We start from the raw sequence: 13,905 nt of genomic DNA, 5'->3' as shown, positions 1-13,905 counted from the left end.
TTTTCATCCAATATTTTCAAGATATGAGCCAAAACAAAAGTAGTGCTTTTTCATGATTGTCATTAAATACTGTTTTGTTTCACGGAAAATTTTCCTTCCTCTTTGGATAAAGACCAACCAAAGCCCACTCTACCAAGAACCCCTGTGTGTCAGTATTACCTGTATTATTTCAGGGCCTGGTTTCAAGGGTACTCTGCAGGGAGAGCGTTAGAGGGCTGTTACAGCTACCACCTTATGTATTTTCCTCACATGAAGAGAAACCGCCCAAAAGTTATCTGACAGAAAGACTGCCCCTCAGAACACAGACGATTCCCGTAAGGTGTCCTTAAGCAATGGTATGAGCTTGCCGGCATCGGTCTGTCTCTGGCTCCCTCTGTGTTGGTGGTAACTCCTGGGTGCCAGCAACCCAGACAGCCTGTCCAGCCATCCCTGGTCCCTGGCCTCCGCCTCACAGTATCAGGAGGGTCGATCCTCTGTAGCACTTTTTGGCCTTTTCATAATTATGCTTTATAACTTAATATGTGCTGTATTTACCGATGGAATTAGATCCAGGGTGGGAGAAATGTAAAACAGCCCCTGCTTTGGGGGTTTGTAAATAATCTCCTCTTTGTTCAGCTTCCCCCAGGTCAGGCTCCTGTGTGGGGAGTAATTCCATATGGGAATCTGACTTGAGTGCCATCTAAGTAAACCTTAAAGGGAATCTTGGCAGCATCTCCCAAGCCATAAGGAAATCATTCTCAGTAACTGGTGAGGATTTTCTGATAGCTTTGTATTTTATATATGTATGTATATATATATATATATATATGTATTTTTTAAAACATTGAACCTGAAGACTCTTACTATGGTTAAGATCTCCAGAGTTCACTCAGGAATGGGGAATTGAGATCTAATGTGAGAAGAATCATCCAGAAAATAACTGAGGTTCATTATTCAGTGAGTTTCTACATTTCTAATTTCAAATTTCAGCCCTTGTGTTAGCCACATGCCCTGTTAATTTGGCAAGATGGGGTTTGTCTATGGTGCCACGCTAAACCTATTTTTAAATTTAAAAGTTCAGAGACACCTTTTTAATAAACATTTACAATTCTGTTACAAAATTAAAGGTTATCAATAGCTAAGAAATTTTTTTTTCCGCAGGGTGGAGAGAAGTGGTGGGAAGGTTAGCAAGTCTTCATACTACTTAAATATGTCTTTCAGTTACCTGTGTACCTTGTTAATACCCACATCTGCTATGTAATTAGTCCTGATGTTTTTTCTGCATAAAGGTAAAATATGTAGAAAGTGTCTTTTAATGTAAGAGATAGAATGTTTTATTTTTGAAATTCATTTTTCTTTCATGGACACTGAAATGTCCATGAAAGAAATGTCTTTCATGGACATTGTCTTTCATGGACACTGAAATGTCCATGTTGCTCCATTTAAAATCCCCAAAAGGAAATAAGACAGAGAATTGTATCACTTTTTCATATCCCCTTTGGTTGGTTTACAGCCAGGTCTCCTTTTTTAGAGACTGTATGTCATACTGTATTGTTCCAAATTTTTATTCCTTTCTCAAGTTCCCCTCATCCTGCAGACATCATGTCATTTTACTTCAGTGACCATGACTAAATGAGGACTTACAAAATATGTATATATAACAAAATATGTATATATAACTCTCGCACCTTACAACAATTAACAGTAACTTCTTGCCACTTAGTATGTGGCATTTTGTAAAAGAAAGAGACTGAGATCAGGCATGAAAATTTGTCCTTGTGTCTCAAAGTCTGAGACACAAGGCCTCTCTTTGGACACTCCCAGCCTTCAGCCCTTCCACAGCTCTCTTCATCACCTTGCCCTCATCTTTTTCCTCTCTCTTTTGACTCCTCTCAGCTCCTCCTGGAGATGTTTAAGCGTGCTAGTGTTCATCTGACACATACTTAGGTACATATCTACACACACATGCACACACGGTCTCCCAGATGAGGCCAGCCTTCAGTTCATCAGGCCTCTTTACTGCTCAGCTACTCTTAACTCAACCCCCACAGCTGCTGCTTTAAACCCTGAGAGCGACTTAAATCCCACTCTGAGTTGAAGACTAGGTGCTCTGTAGTCCTTGCTTTCCTGAAACATCTCAGTATCTCTTCTCAATATCTCAAAATAGATCTGTGTCTTTGCCTGCTTATCTCTTGAACCAGGTGACTTTCCTCTGTCAAATGAGAATGCTGGGGCTCCGTATCTCAAAAAGCTGCGGTGGACATTCAACGAAGCAATGACCCTGGAGCCCTCCATGGACAGCAAGTGCACGATAGAAGTTGGCGTATGCTGTTATGGGCCTCTGAGAAAACGATCATGCAGTTTTCCACATCTCCTTCATTTGTCATCCAGTCAGCGTCCAACTAACATGTACCCAATGCCTCCATGGTTGATATTAACTCGCTACTGGCAATACAGACAACACGTGTGGCCCCAGAGTCAAGAGGTCCGCAGTCAGGGGAAGAGGTGAAGGAGGACCCAGATGCCCTGCTACTCCTCGTCCACTGCCCCCTGTGCTGCCCCTCCTCGGATGCCCACCTCTCATGGCCTCCCCTTGACTGACCCATCCCCCGATGGACCGGGATTCACTTTTCTTCTGAACTCCCTGTGTTGATGTTCTCAGCCAGCTTGGCAGCAGTTCTCTAGTGTGTTTATCTGGGCTCTTTCATTAACAGCAAAGACCCTCATCACAGGGACCGTTCCGTATCCTTCTGCAGCCCTGCCCCCAGCACAGTACATGCACATGATAGAAACAAGGTGAGTGTCTGTTGGATGAGTGACTACACGCTCCCTCACCAATGATGGTGATGTATTTCAGGTTATTTCATCTTGTTCTACAGTCAATATTATAAAACTTCCTGTGGCTTGTGCTACCCATAATAACATTCTGGATTCTATAAACATTACAGTTGCTTCATGATTTATTTTTTAAAAATATTTAATTTATTTATCTATATTTATCATTTTGGCTGCGCCAGGTCTTAGTTGCGGCAGGTGGGATCTTCCTTGCGGCGTGCAGCCTTATCAGTTGTGGCATGCAGGATCTAATTCCCCAACCAGGGATCGAACCCAGGACCCCTGCATTGAGAGCCTGGAGTTTAACCCACTGGACCACCGGGGAAGTCCTGCTTCATGTTTTCTTTATGGGGGAAGTGTTGCAACTTGCTTTCAATCTTCTGATTTTGAGACCTGCAGTCTCATCCGTGTAAATGATGTTCCCCTGTTACTTGAATACTGAAGGAGATGCTGTGTATGTGACATCCTGGGGGCAGTTTCTGGCTTCTGTGGGTATGAGCACCATGCCTCCCACCTCTGCTCCCCTCTTAAATCCACCTTGCCTCCTAATTTTCCCAGGGCCTCTTTCTGCACTTCTTATGTATATTCCATATTTCTAAGTTATATTACATGACTTAGATCCATTTCAAGAATACTTTTCCCAAATCTTACCCTGTCATTGTGTGAGATACTACCACAAATTCAACTTTTGTCTTTTCTTCCCAAAATCCCCCTCTTTCCCCTCAAACTTTCCTCCATCATTCTATACATCTCCCCGCTCTTGACAGGGTCTTCTTCCAGAATTTATGCTTTTCACGTACTTAAAAAGGCCCTTTGTGTCTTATTGAGGCTGAGGGAAATGTAAATTCCTGAGCTTGTTACATTAGCTGCTTCACAACTGAGCCCCAAACTACCTTCTTGGTCTTTTCTCCATCTGTCCCCCCAGACACCCTAGGTTTCTGCTGCACTGGGTTTTTCAGTCTTCCTGGAATGCACCATGCCTTTCACTCTCCTAGTCTTGGCATGGGCTGTTCTCTGTGTGGAATGCTCCACAGCCATTCTTTATTAAGAAAGTTCCTCTTCATCCTTCATGGCACAGAGTTCTCAAGTGATGCCTGAAGTCCAACTCCCTTTGGGAACGTTTTACACTTCCTTTCTGGGCTCTCACTGTACTTGGTTCATACTTCTCTTACCATGTTTATCAAGAGTTCAGTAAGTTGTAGTCCTGTTTTTTTAATTACAAAAGCAATAGGTGAGTTAAAAAAATGGACACAATACAGAAATGTGTACAGTAAGAAAGAGAATGCACACAATTTTTCGATCTTTCTTTTTCATTTAACAATGTATCATGGGCATCCTTCTACATCAGTATCTATATATCTCTTGGTCTCTTTAACGGATATATAATATTTTATAGTATGGATGTGCCATGGTTTACTTAGCTATTCCCCTTTTGATAGATATCTATTTCTTTCCAATTTTTGTTTATTATTTTACATTACATATGTACATACATACAATAAACATCTTTGCAAATAGATCTTTTTGCATCTGTGACTGAATTTCTGTAGAATAGTTTCCTAGAAGTAAAATTGCTGGGTCAAAGAGTATCTTCAATTTTGAGACAGACTACCCAGTTGCCTTCCAAAGACACTGTAAAAGTGGACTCTTCCCCCAATATTATATGAGACTATATCCTTGTCCTTTAACAGTTTCCTACCTTGTTTCATGTAGTCTTGTACATGTCTTGACTTTATTCCTAGGTACTCAATAATTTTGTGAACTATTAACATGTGGACCTTTTTCTATAACTATTTTTTTCTAATTTGGAATTGATAGTGTATAGGAAAGTGCTAATTTTTGTGTATATATCTTGTACCACTTATCTTTTATTTACTTTTATGTCTAATAGTATTTAGTTGATCCCTTTGGATTTTCTGTATAAACAATAACATTTCTTTTCTAATATTTGCAATTCTTTCTTTTTATTTCTATATTAATACATTTTTAAACATCAATAACAGATATTTAATTTTATCAAGTGCCTTTTTGACACTCAAGATAATAGTACATTTCTTTCTAATTTCCTAATTTGAAATATTCTTTCCAAATGTTGAAACATCTTTGCATTCCTGGCCAAAACCTGCTTCAGAGAATCATTCTTTTAATATACTTCTGTTTTCAGTATGCTAATGTTTAACCTTAGACCTTTTCCTCTATTTTTTCAGTTGTAGTCATTTTCTTGTATTTGCCTCTATTTGAATATGGGCTCTTTGAGGACAGGAACCATATATTGTTCAACTGTAAATGCCCCTCATCTCACATAACACCTGATACATCGTAGATGCTAAAACTATGCCTGTATTTGTGTTCTGAAGTCCTGGATTCAAATCCCAGTTCTGCCTCTTACTAATGATGTGGACCGGTTACTTAATATCAGTCTGTTTCACCATTTGTAAAATGTGATATTACTTCCTTAAAGGCTCTATGTAAAGATTAAACAAAAGAACATGTGTGAAGTATATATTACAGTGTTTAGAGCATAAAAAGTAAGTAGGTTTCTCTCCTTTTGTTTTGCCCCTGCTATAGAAAAACAATCTGAATTTATTTGTCATGGGAGAGTTATCAGGGCAATCCAAGAATTTTTAACCGATAAGATTATGGGTGACTCTGAACCTCCACATTCTCACTGCAAAATGAACGGATGGGTGTCAGCCTTCTTTTGATCACTGTCATCAAATAAATACTCGTTAGACAGCTCATAATTACAGCTTGAGAAAAACGGAATATCATATAGATGGCAGGAGCCAATTAGTAAAAAATTTACATTGGAATTATAGTTCATCATTTCATGTTTTCTACTTTAACAACATGTGTGCACACTTGCCACACATTTTTTTTTACATCTTTATTAGAGTATAATTGCTTTACAATGTTGTGTTCGTTTCTGCTGTATAACAAAGTGAATCAGCTATATGTATACATATATCCCCATATCCCCTCCCTCTTGCGTCTCCCTCCCACCCTCCCTATCCCACCCCTCTAGGTGGTCACAAAGCATCAAGCTGATTTCCCTTCCCTGTGCTATGCGGCTGCTTCCCACTAGCTACCTATTTTACATTTGGTAGTGTATATATGTCAGTGCTACTCTCTCACTTTGTCCCAGCCTCCCTTTCCCCCACTGTGCCCTCAAGTCTGTTCTCTACGTCTGCGTCTTTATTCCTGCCCCGCCACTAGGCTCATCAGTACCATTTTTCTAGATTCCATATATATGTGTTAGCATACGGTATTTGTTTTTCTCTTTCTGACTTACTTCACTCTGTATGACAGACTCTAGGTCCATCCACCACACTACAAATAACTCAATTTCGTTCCTTTTTGCCACACATCTTAATTTTTTTTTTATTCTATCCCTGTTAGAACCTGAAAGGATAGAATTGATGCTGACTGATTTAAGTCACCAGTTTAGCAGTAAGCATGAGAATTTTGTGATAAGATTGGTCTAATTTGAGGTTTTTATTTCTTCAAAAAGAGAAAAAACAAGTAACTAGACTGTATAAACCTGAAACCTCCTTCCCCCAAACTGAAATATCAATGTTTTCTCATATACAGGAGAATAAATTCTATTGCCTATGCATGAAGTTGAATCAATGCCTCTGGTGTCATTTCGCTGAATGGTTTCAAATAGGAATACAAAGCCCAAATGAAACTAAGATGAGATGGTAGAAATTGTGACAGGGCTATTTTTGAAATGATGCTCTTAGGAAAAGCTGCTGATTGAAATCGATACCTCAAGACCTGGAATTTGAAAAGACCATTTCTGAGACCTGAGAGGGTCACTGAATAGAAGTGTCAGTTGATGGTATTCAGACCATGCAATTGCTTTCACCAAGGTGCCTCTGTGTTTACTTAAGTGACTTGTGGTAGCTGGTGGCTGAGCATACATTGAGAGAGTCTCCCTCCATCCAGGCTCCGGGGATGAGGAGACTAGAGAGGACATTGTCTGGGGTCTAAATGAGTAAGTCCTGGTGTGCTATATTGAAAGAAATGAATCGAACTGCATTTTCCTTTTCATTTATCCCCTGGAAAGAAGATTCTGTGAAGGGTATGAAGAATATAAACCTTTTAAATATTAAAAAAATCAGTGCACCCCAAACCTCGCAATATCTATTTCAGACCAAATCCTATTTAATAAATTATAATTGATCAGAAAAAATCGTTTGTACAGATCTCTGCTAATGTTTCCATTTTTCTCCAAGGAGTCATTTCCTTTTTGTTAAGTGTGAGATTTGTGTGTGTGTGGTGATGGCCTGGGGTGTGGGGTGACACAGAGGCTATTCACACAATTCAAATTGCTTTACATAGAAGTTACCAGATTGCTTAATTACATTAAGATTTGAGATGATGGTGTGGGGAGAAATGTAGTTTAATGAAGCTATCAACCTTTTAGGTTTTTTTTTTTTTTAAATAGCATTAGCTTTTAAAATTTAAATTACAGGGAAATCTGATTTGTCGTTTTTTGTATGTCAAAGTGAGTAAATCGCATTTTAGTGTCTCTAGCACATGGGGTGTATCTTAATTATTAATTTTGTTCACTAAATTTGAGATTGTTCGTTTGAATGAAACTGAACAATTTCAAGTACTCTGAACCCAGCTCTCCACTTTCCCATCAACCCATGGGACTGTCCCAGATTCATGTGCATGTCACAGGTGCAGGTGACCATCACAGGTATGGGAGTAACAATCCTCACCCCCCAGCCAGACTCTGTCACACAGCTGCAGAGCTGGACACACTCTTCAGAACCATAAACATGGCCAAACTGAATGTAAATTAAGCTTTGGATTCTGAATCAATGTTTTAAAATGTCAGAAGAACAGTTTGGAATGCCACACTGCCCCATCAGCTGCCTTGGTTTTGTAAGAACATGTTTAAAATGGGGAGCCTGTTGTTGCCGCCCCTGTTCTGAGAAACTCTCCCAGTGGACAAGCTCTGAACACCGTGGCAGGATGTGAGGTAAGGTGGGGCTGGCTGGCTGGGAGTAATAGGAGGAAAACCAGCCTCAGAGGTTGTAGGTGTCCAACTGTGTCCTGGGGACTAACACATCTGACCTGGAATCAGAGCCTGATTCTTGGACATTTACATTACATGGTTACTATAGCTACTGAAACTTTGCCTACAAGACCCACCAATGTAAATTTGTCTACTAGGTCCTTTTAAAGAAAAAAAAAAAAAAAGAGTTGATGAGATAGGTTAAGCCTAACTGGAGAAATTTTCCGCCATTTCTGGCAGAAAACAAATAAAACCAAGCATTTTAAGAACTCATAAGACCAAGCATTTAAAATGTGACCTCAAAGCCAAAATCTTGCTAATCTGCATTCTATTATACCAGCAATATGACCTTGAGCAAAGAACTTGATCTCTCTAAGTCTCAGTATCTTTGACCATAAAATGGGAATAAGAAGAGTCCCTACTTTATAGGATTGATGGAAGGATTAAAAGAGTAATGTCTTCAAAGCATAGAAACATCATACCTAGGACATAACTAGCTCAGAACTCAAATATTATTTGTTATGATTAGTACTATGATTATTATAATCATTATTGTTTTGATATTGTTCTTTGAGCTAAATTCTGTAATTTTTGTTTCTAGGATTAAACGGAAATCAGAATTAATATTTATGGATTTTTTTTTTTATTCAGGGATTCTTTTCCAAAGGATGTTGCATCTCATCAAAAGCATTCTTCATAAAAAGAAAAAAAAACTGTTGGAATGTATGTGATAGTTTTATGTTTATTGCAGTTATTTAGTGGAATTCCAATATTATTCAGCATGTTTTATGCTTACAGAATTATTTAGGGTATAATCAAGAATACCATAATACTGTCTTTATACATGGGCACTGTTTTAAAAACTAGGCTTAATTAGCAGGAAGATATTCATAGTGTGGGTCTGACATTATTATGACCTCAATATAAATTCCATGAGGTGGAGAAGACCCAAGAAAGAAGGCTACAGATTTATCATGGTATGATACATTTGCAATATGGATTGTACTTATCTTTTTATTTGCCACAGACAATGTAAATTAGGAACATCTGAACGAAGATTCAAATAACTTAGCATCTGTAGCCCACTATAAAATATGCTGTTCCGATGCCTAGAGTAGAAACAGAAATTTACTGTTTTCTTACCCTACTGATATGATGATTTGGTTTTGGGTCCCAGAGGTAGCCTCCTACCAGTGATGAACAGGGAACCATCCTGAAGAAAAGGTAGGGAAATGGCAGTGGATCACTTATTGTTTCCTCCTCTTCTCTTTTTAGTGTTTTAAGGAAATTTTGCTCTTTGGTCAAGATGTTATTGATGAATAAAACGCTTTGAGGGGGTGAAGTTTGGGGTAACAATGTCTTTAACCCATTTTCCATCTCAATGTTATTTATTCTATAGATAAAATTATAAGATTTAAGAAATGTAAATGAGCTATTGAACATTTAAGTTCATATAAATATGTGCGAATTTGGGGGTGGCCTTAATGGCTCTAAATATTTCTGGTTGGATAACATTCCCAGCATGCATGAAGAACTCCATGGTGTTCAGGGCATGAAATTAATCACGAGGGCAATAGACAAAGGGCAGAGGGCCTGCCACAAGCTGGGACCTCATCATGGGATTTTCATGTTTGCTCTTCCCCCAAACGTTATTATCCTCATTTAACAGATGAGGAACCTGAGGCTCTGAGATTTCTCTATGATTTACTCTAGGTCACTTGGGTCACAAGTCAGACTTTACAAAGCTTTCGTTTTGTAAAAAATAAAATATAATAATTTGGTTGAGGGTAAAGCTGTGGACATATAGCAGAGTAGTGGGCCTCAGACCCTTGAATGCCCTGGGAAATCCTAGACTGCTGTGAGACTGGGAGCAAATCTTAGCTGTGAAACTGCCATGATGAGGACACGGGTGGCCAGAGAGTTTTGAGGTAGAGAGTAGAGGCAGGAGAGAGAACAAGAAGGGGCTGTGTTTCATCGTGGCACTTAACTCTGCTCAGCTTTCAAGCATGACAATGAGGAAGAACAAGGGAAGATAGTGTGTCCTTCATTCACTCTGAATGGCTGGGTGCATTTTTTTTAAATTAATTTTTATTGGAGTATAGTTGCTTTACAATGTTGTATTAGTTTCTGCTGTACAGCAAAGTGAACCTGCTATACGTATACATATATCTCCTCTTTTCTGGATTTCCTTCCCATTTAGGTCACCACAGAGCACTGAAGAGAATTCCCTGTGCTATACAGTAGGTTCTCATTAGTTATCTGTTTTATACATAGTAGTGTATATATGTCAATCCCAATCTCCCAATTCATTCCACCTTCCCTTACCCCCCTTGGCATCCATATGTTTGTTCTCTACCTCTGTGTCTCTATTTCTGCCTTGCAAATAAGTTCATCTGTATCATTTTTCTAGATTCCTCATATAAGCAATATCATACGATAGTTGTTTTTCTCTTTCTGACTTACTTCACTCTGTATGACGGTCTCTAAGTCCATCCACGTACCTGCAAATGGCACAATTTCATTACTTTTTATGGCTGAGTAATATTCCATTGTATATATGTACCACATCTTCTTTATCCATTCATCTGTCGATGGGCATTTAGGTTGCTTCCATGTCCTGGCTATTGTAAATAGTGCTGCAATGAGCATTGGGGTGCATGTATCTTCTTGAATTATGGCTGAGTGCATTTTTGAAGGGTTCTCAAGTTTTCTCATTAGACAGTAATTTGGAAAGTTTGTGTAAAAGTGGCAGACTCTCTGAGAGGGCTCCTCAGTCTTGTCTAACCTGCAGTCTGACTGAGGCCTTTTTTGCACTGGGGATACGAGGGGCTTCTCTGTGTGGCACACATTTAGCAACAAACAACAGCTGGGTAGTTTTGATCCAGTTATAGCTACTAATTTGCAAGTTGTTCTAAGCAGATCTGAGCTATCCCACAACTTTCTCTGAGTTGTGTGCCTTGAGTTCTGAAAGTGGAAACATGATGTGCCTCTGCCTCCCAGGCTACCATGAGAGCCTCCGCTTAATGCGGAACTGATTTCATTCTTTGAGCAATAATAGCACAGCGAGCACTTCAAAAAGACCAATCCATCTCCTCTCCATAAAACGTTAATACCCTTCAATGTACCAAAAAACCCTCCCCAAACAAAACAAAACAAAACACCCAACAGGCTTTCACGCTTTGCAAGGCAAACACCAACTGCAAAAAGCAAACAGGACCAAGAACATTTGAGTATCTTCTTTTGCAATCCATCCGTTATCCATTACCCCATATTGTAAAAATTGGAGAAAATACATCCCCTCTGTGGCTTGCTGTAAGCTTGAGCTTTGCTTATTCATGGGGAGGGGAGAGGGACAGCATCCTCCGCAGAAGACACCCCAGCCCTATCCAGGAGGCTGGCTGTGTGGGGCTCCTTCTCCTAGGTGTTGGCTGTGCGACTTCACGTCAAAGCCACCTTCCTCAGTTGGAATTGGGACCAGGGATCTGAGCAAGGAAATTCGGTCTTCAAGATGCACAAGAACATGAACTACTGAAGAGCCTGTGACTCTGTCATCCTGGCCCACCTAAACCCCTTTGGGAGATAACACCATGGAGTTCTTGGTTTCTCTTTGCCCTCATCAAATTTCCATACTGTCCAGAGTCAGTCTGATGCTTGGAGCACACAGTCACTTTCAGGGAGAGGTATTTTTGGTAGAGAGTGGGGACAGGAGGAAACTAGTAAACAGTTTCCTTAGTTGCATCACTTTTCCACCTATATCCAGGACTAGGGATCAGCCATTGGCTTGGAATACCAAGTAGTTGTTTTTCTACACAGAAGTGGCATAAGAAAGATTTAACATATTGCATTGAGTATCAGTTTTAGAGAGTTTGTCACCCCTTAGTTTTTAATGACTGGTTGTGGTTAAGAACTTGGACTCTGGAACAAGATTCTCTATTCAAATTCTAGCTTTGCCCCAAACCAGCACCATCACCTTAGACAAGTCACTTAACTTCTCCAGGTCTCCATTTTCCCATCTGTAAAATGGGGTTAGTAATAGAACCTACCTCAAAGTATCCAGACCACCATCTGGTAAATACTCAGAATATGTTAGTTGGAGTTGTCTTATCACAGGTATTAGGAAGATAATTCAGTTTTATTTTGTGATTCCATTTTGTCAACATTATATAGGTAGCTTAGTCTTCTTGCTGGAAAGTGATTGAAACAAACTATCCTAGACTCAAAAGGTAAAATTTTTACAAAAACCAACTAGTGCTTTTTTGAAGGGATGTTTTTCCCTATTGATAACGATAGCATCTGTAAAATAAACATAATTCCTGGCACATTTCTGAGTTAACTCTTATAGGGTACCATCATGGAAGAAATAAATATGCTGGTGTATTTCAATGGCCTGACAGATACAAGTCACCTTTAGATTTGAATCACGTAATATTTTCTTTCTATTTAACAGGTCTATGTTTGTGAAGGTTGGTTGGTATATTACTCTTGGAAATGATACTCTCTCTTTAATTGGTTTTCTAGGACCTTCTGCAAAAGAAAGTGGAATTCTAGATCATTTTAAAATGAGAGCTATGAGACAGAGAAACTGAGGAAGATCATGTTCTTGATGGATAATACAACAGTGTTATCAGGTCACATAAAATACCTTCGCACTATTACTCTTTTCCACTCTGAGGACTCTCAGAAAAATAACTAAGAGAAACTGAGCTGAGGACTGGGAGAAATAAGGAGCAGGATTATTACAAAATATGGAATTTAATGTTTCTTTAGGGCTTTGGTTTTATCCTTTTATTGCAAAGGATATTCTGTTTTTCTCTTAGTCAAGTAAAGGGACAGTACGAAACATATACATAGGTTTTGAAAGGTCTGTGGAAAGGATGTTGTACGGTCCCACACAGGGTACTTGGTGTACAATGTGCCTAAGGTTTGTAAATTCATATACCACAATTAATGAAATAGCTAAAAATTTTTGAGCACCTACTATGGGCCAAGCCATTTAGTGCTCGTAAAATATCACATCATAACTATGCCATTGTTTTGATAGACTGTAAAGACATTGCTTTCTCTTTTCATCTTTACATCTCAAGTAGCCTGCCTACGAACGCCCTTCGTGCCAAGGATGACTAGTAAGAATGAGGATATCTTTTCAGAACCTTGTTCTCCTCTCTTCTGGGCATGCTGCTAGATTATATCCTCCAGTCTCTTTGCATCCAGGTGGGGCCAAATGATTAAATGCTGGCCAAGAAAAAGTGGTGGGAGTGATGCAGGCTACTTCTGCACTCTCTTGAGCTTCCTTTCTGTAGGCTGGTTGGAGAAGATCCAGTGATGGATTCCAAGGCCATAGAATATGGAGAAGGTACTAGACAGGAGGAGTCTGGGTCCCACACTGGTGAGCAGAACTACCCTTACATTAGTCAGTTAGAGGCAGCTGTGGATGGAATTGGAACCTCTGACTTTGGTGTGGTCATGTTTTTCCAGTATTACCTCAAAGAGCAGGGGGACCGGGTCTATACGGTGAAGAAACTTGACCCTATGGGACAACAGACCTGCTCCACCCATCCCGTTCACTTCTCCCCAGATGACAAATATTCTTGACACCAAATCACCATCAATAAACGCTTCAAGGTGCTCATGACCCAGCAACCGTGACCCATTCTCTGAGGATGTCTTAAAATTTCATGTCTCTTCTGCTGCCTGCTAGCCCTTAAGAGACTTTCTGAAACCAAGCTCTTCAATCTGTGAGCCCTGAAGCTTTCCTACGACCCTTGCTCTTTGGAATCCGGTCTCATTATTGCCTTTGATCATGCTTGTTGTGAGGCAATCATAGTAGTATCCTTTTTAAAGGGAAGAAGTTTAAATCTTCTTTTCATACTTTGAATCACTGTCAGGTTATTAAAATGATTTGAAAGAATAAAAGTACTACCCTTACACCTCATCCTGTAACGTGAACAGAAAACACTCTTGTTGAACTAAGCTCACTGAAATTTTGGAGTTGTTTGTTATACAAACTAACATTGCTTACCCTGACTAAAACAGTATGAATGCTTCTTTACTAACATAGAAAT

At 39.4% G+C, this 13,905-nt stretch overlaps 1 pseudogene; it reads left to right on the top strand.

Annotated features, from left to right (window-relative positions):
- Positions 1 to 13,306: 13,306 nt before the first annotated feature.
- On the top strand, positions 13,307 to 13,501 carry LOC115866898 (H/ACA ribonucleoprotein complex subunit 3 pseudogene; annotated as a pseudogene).
- The last annotated feature ends 404 nt before the right edge of the window (positions 13,502 to 13,905 follow it).

This window comes from Globicephala melas, chromosome 14, assembly GCF_963455315.2.
Source record: "Globicephala melas chromosome 14, mGloMel1.2, whole genome shotgun sequence".
Lineage (NCBI taxonomy): Eukaryota > Metazoa > Chordata > Mammalia > Artiodactyla > Delphinidae > Globicephala > Globicephala melas.
This window is presented reverse-complemented; position numbering and strand designations above follow the sequence as displayed.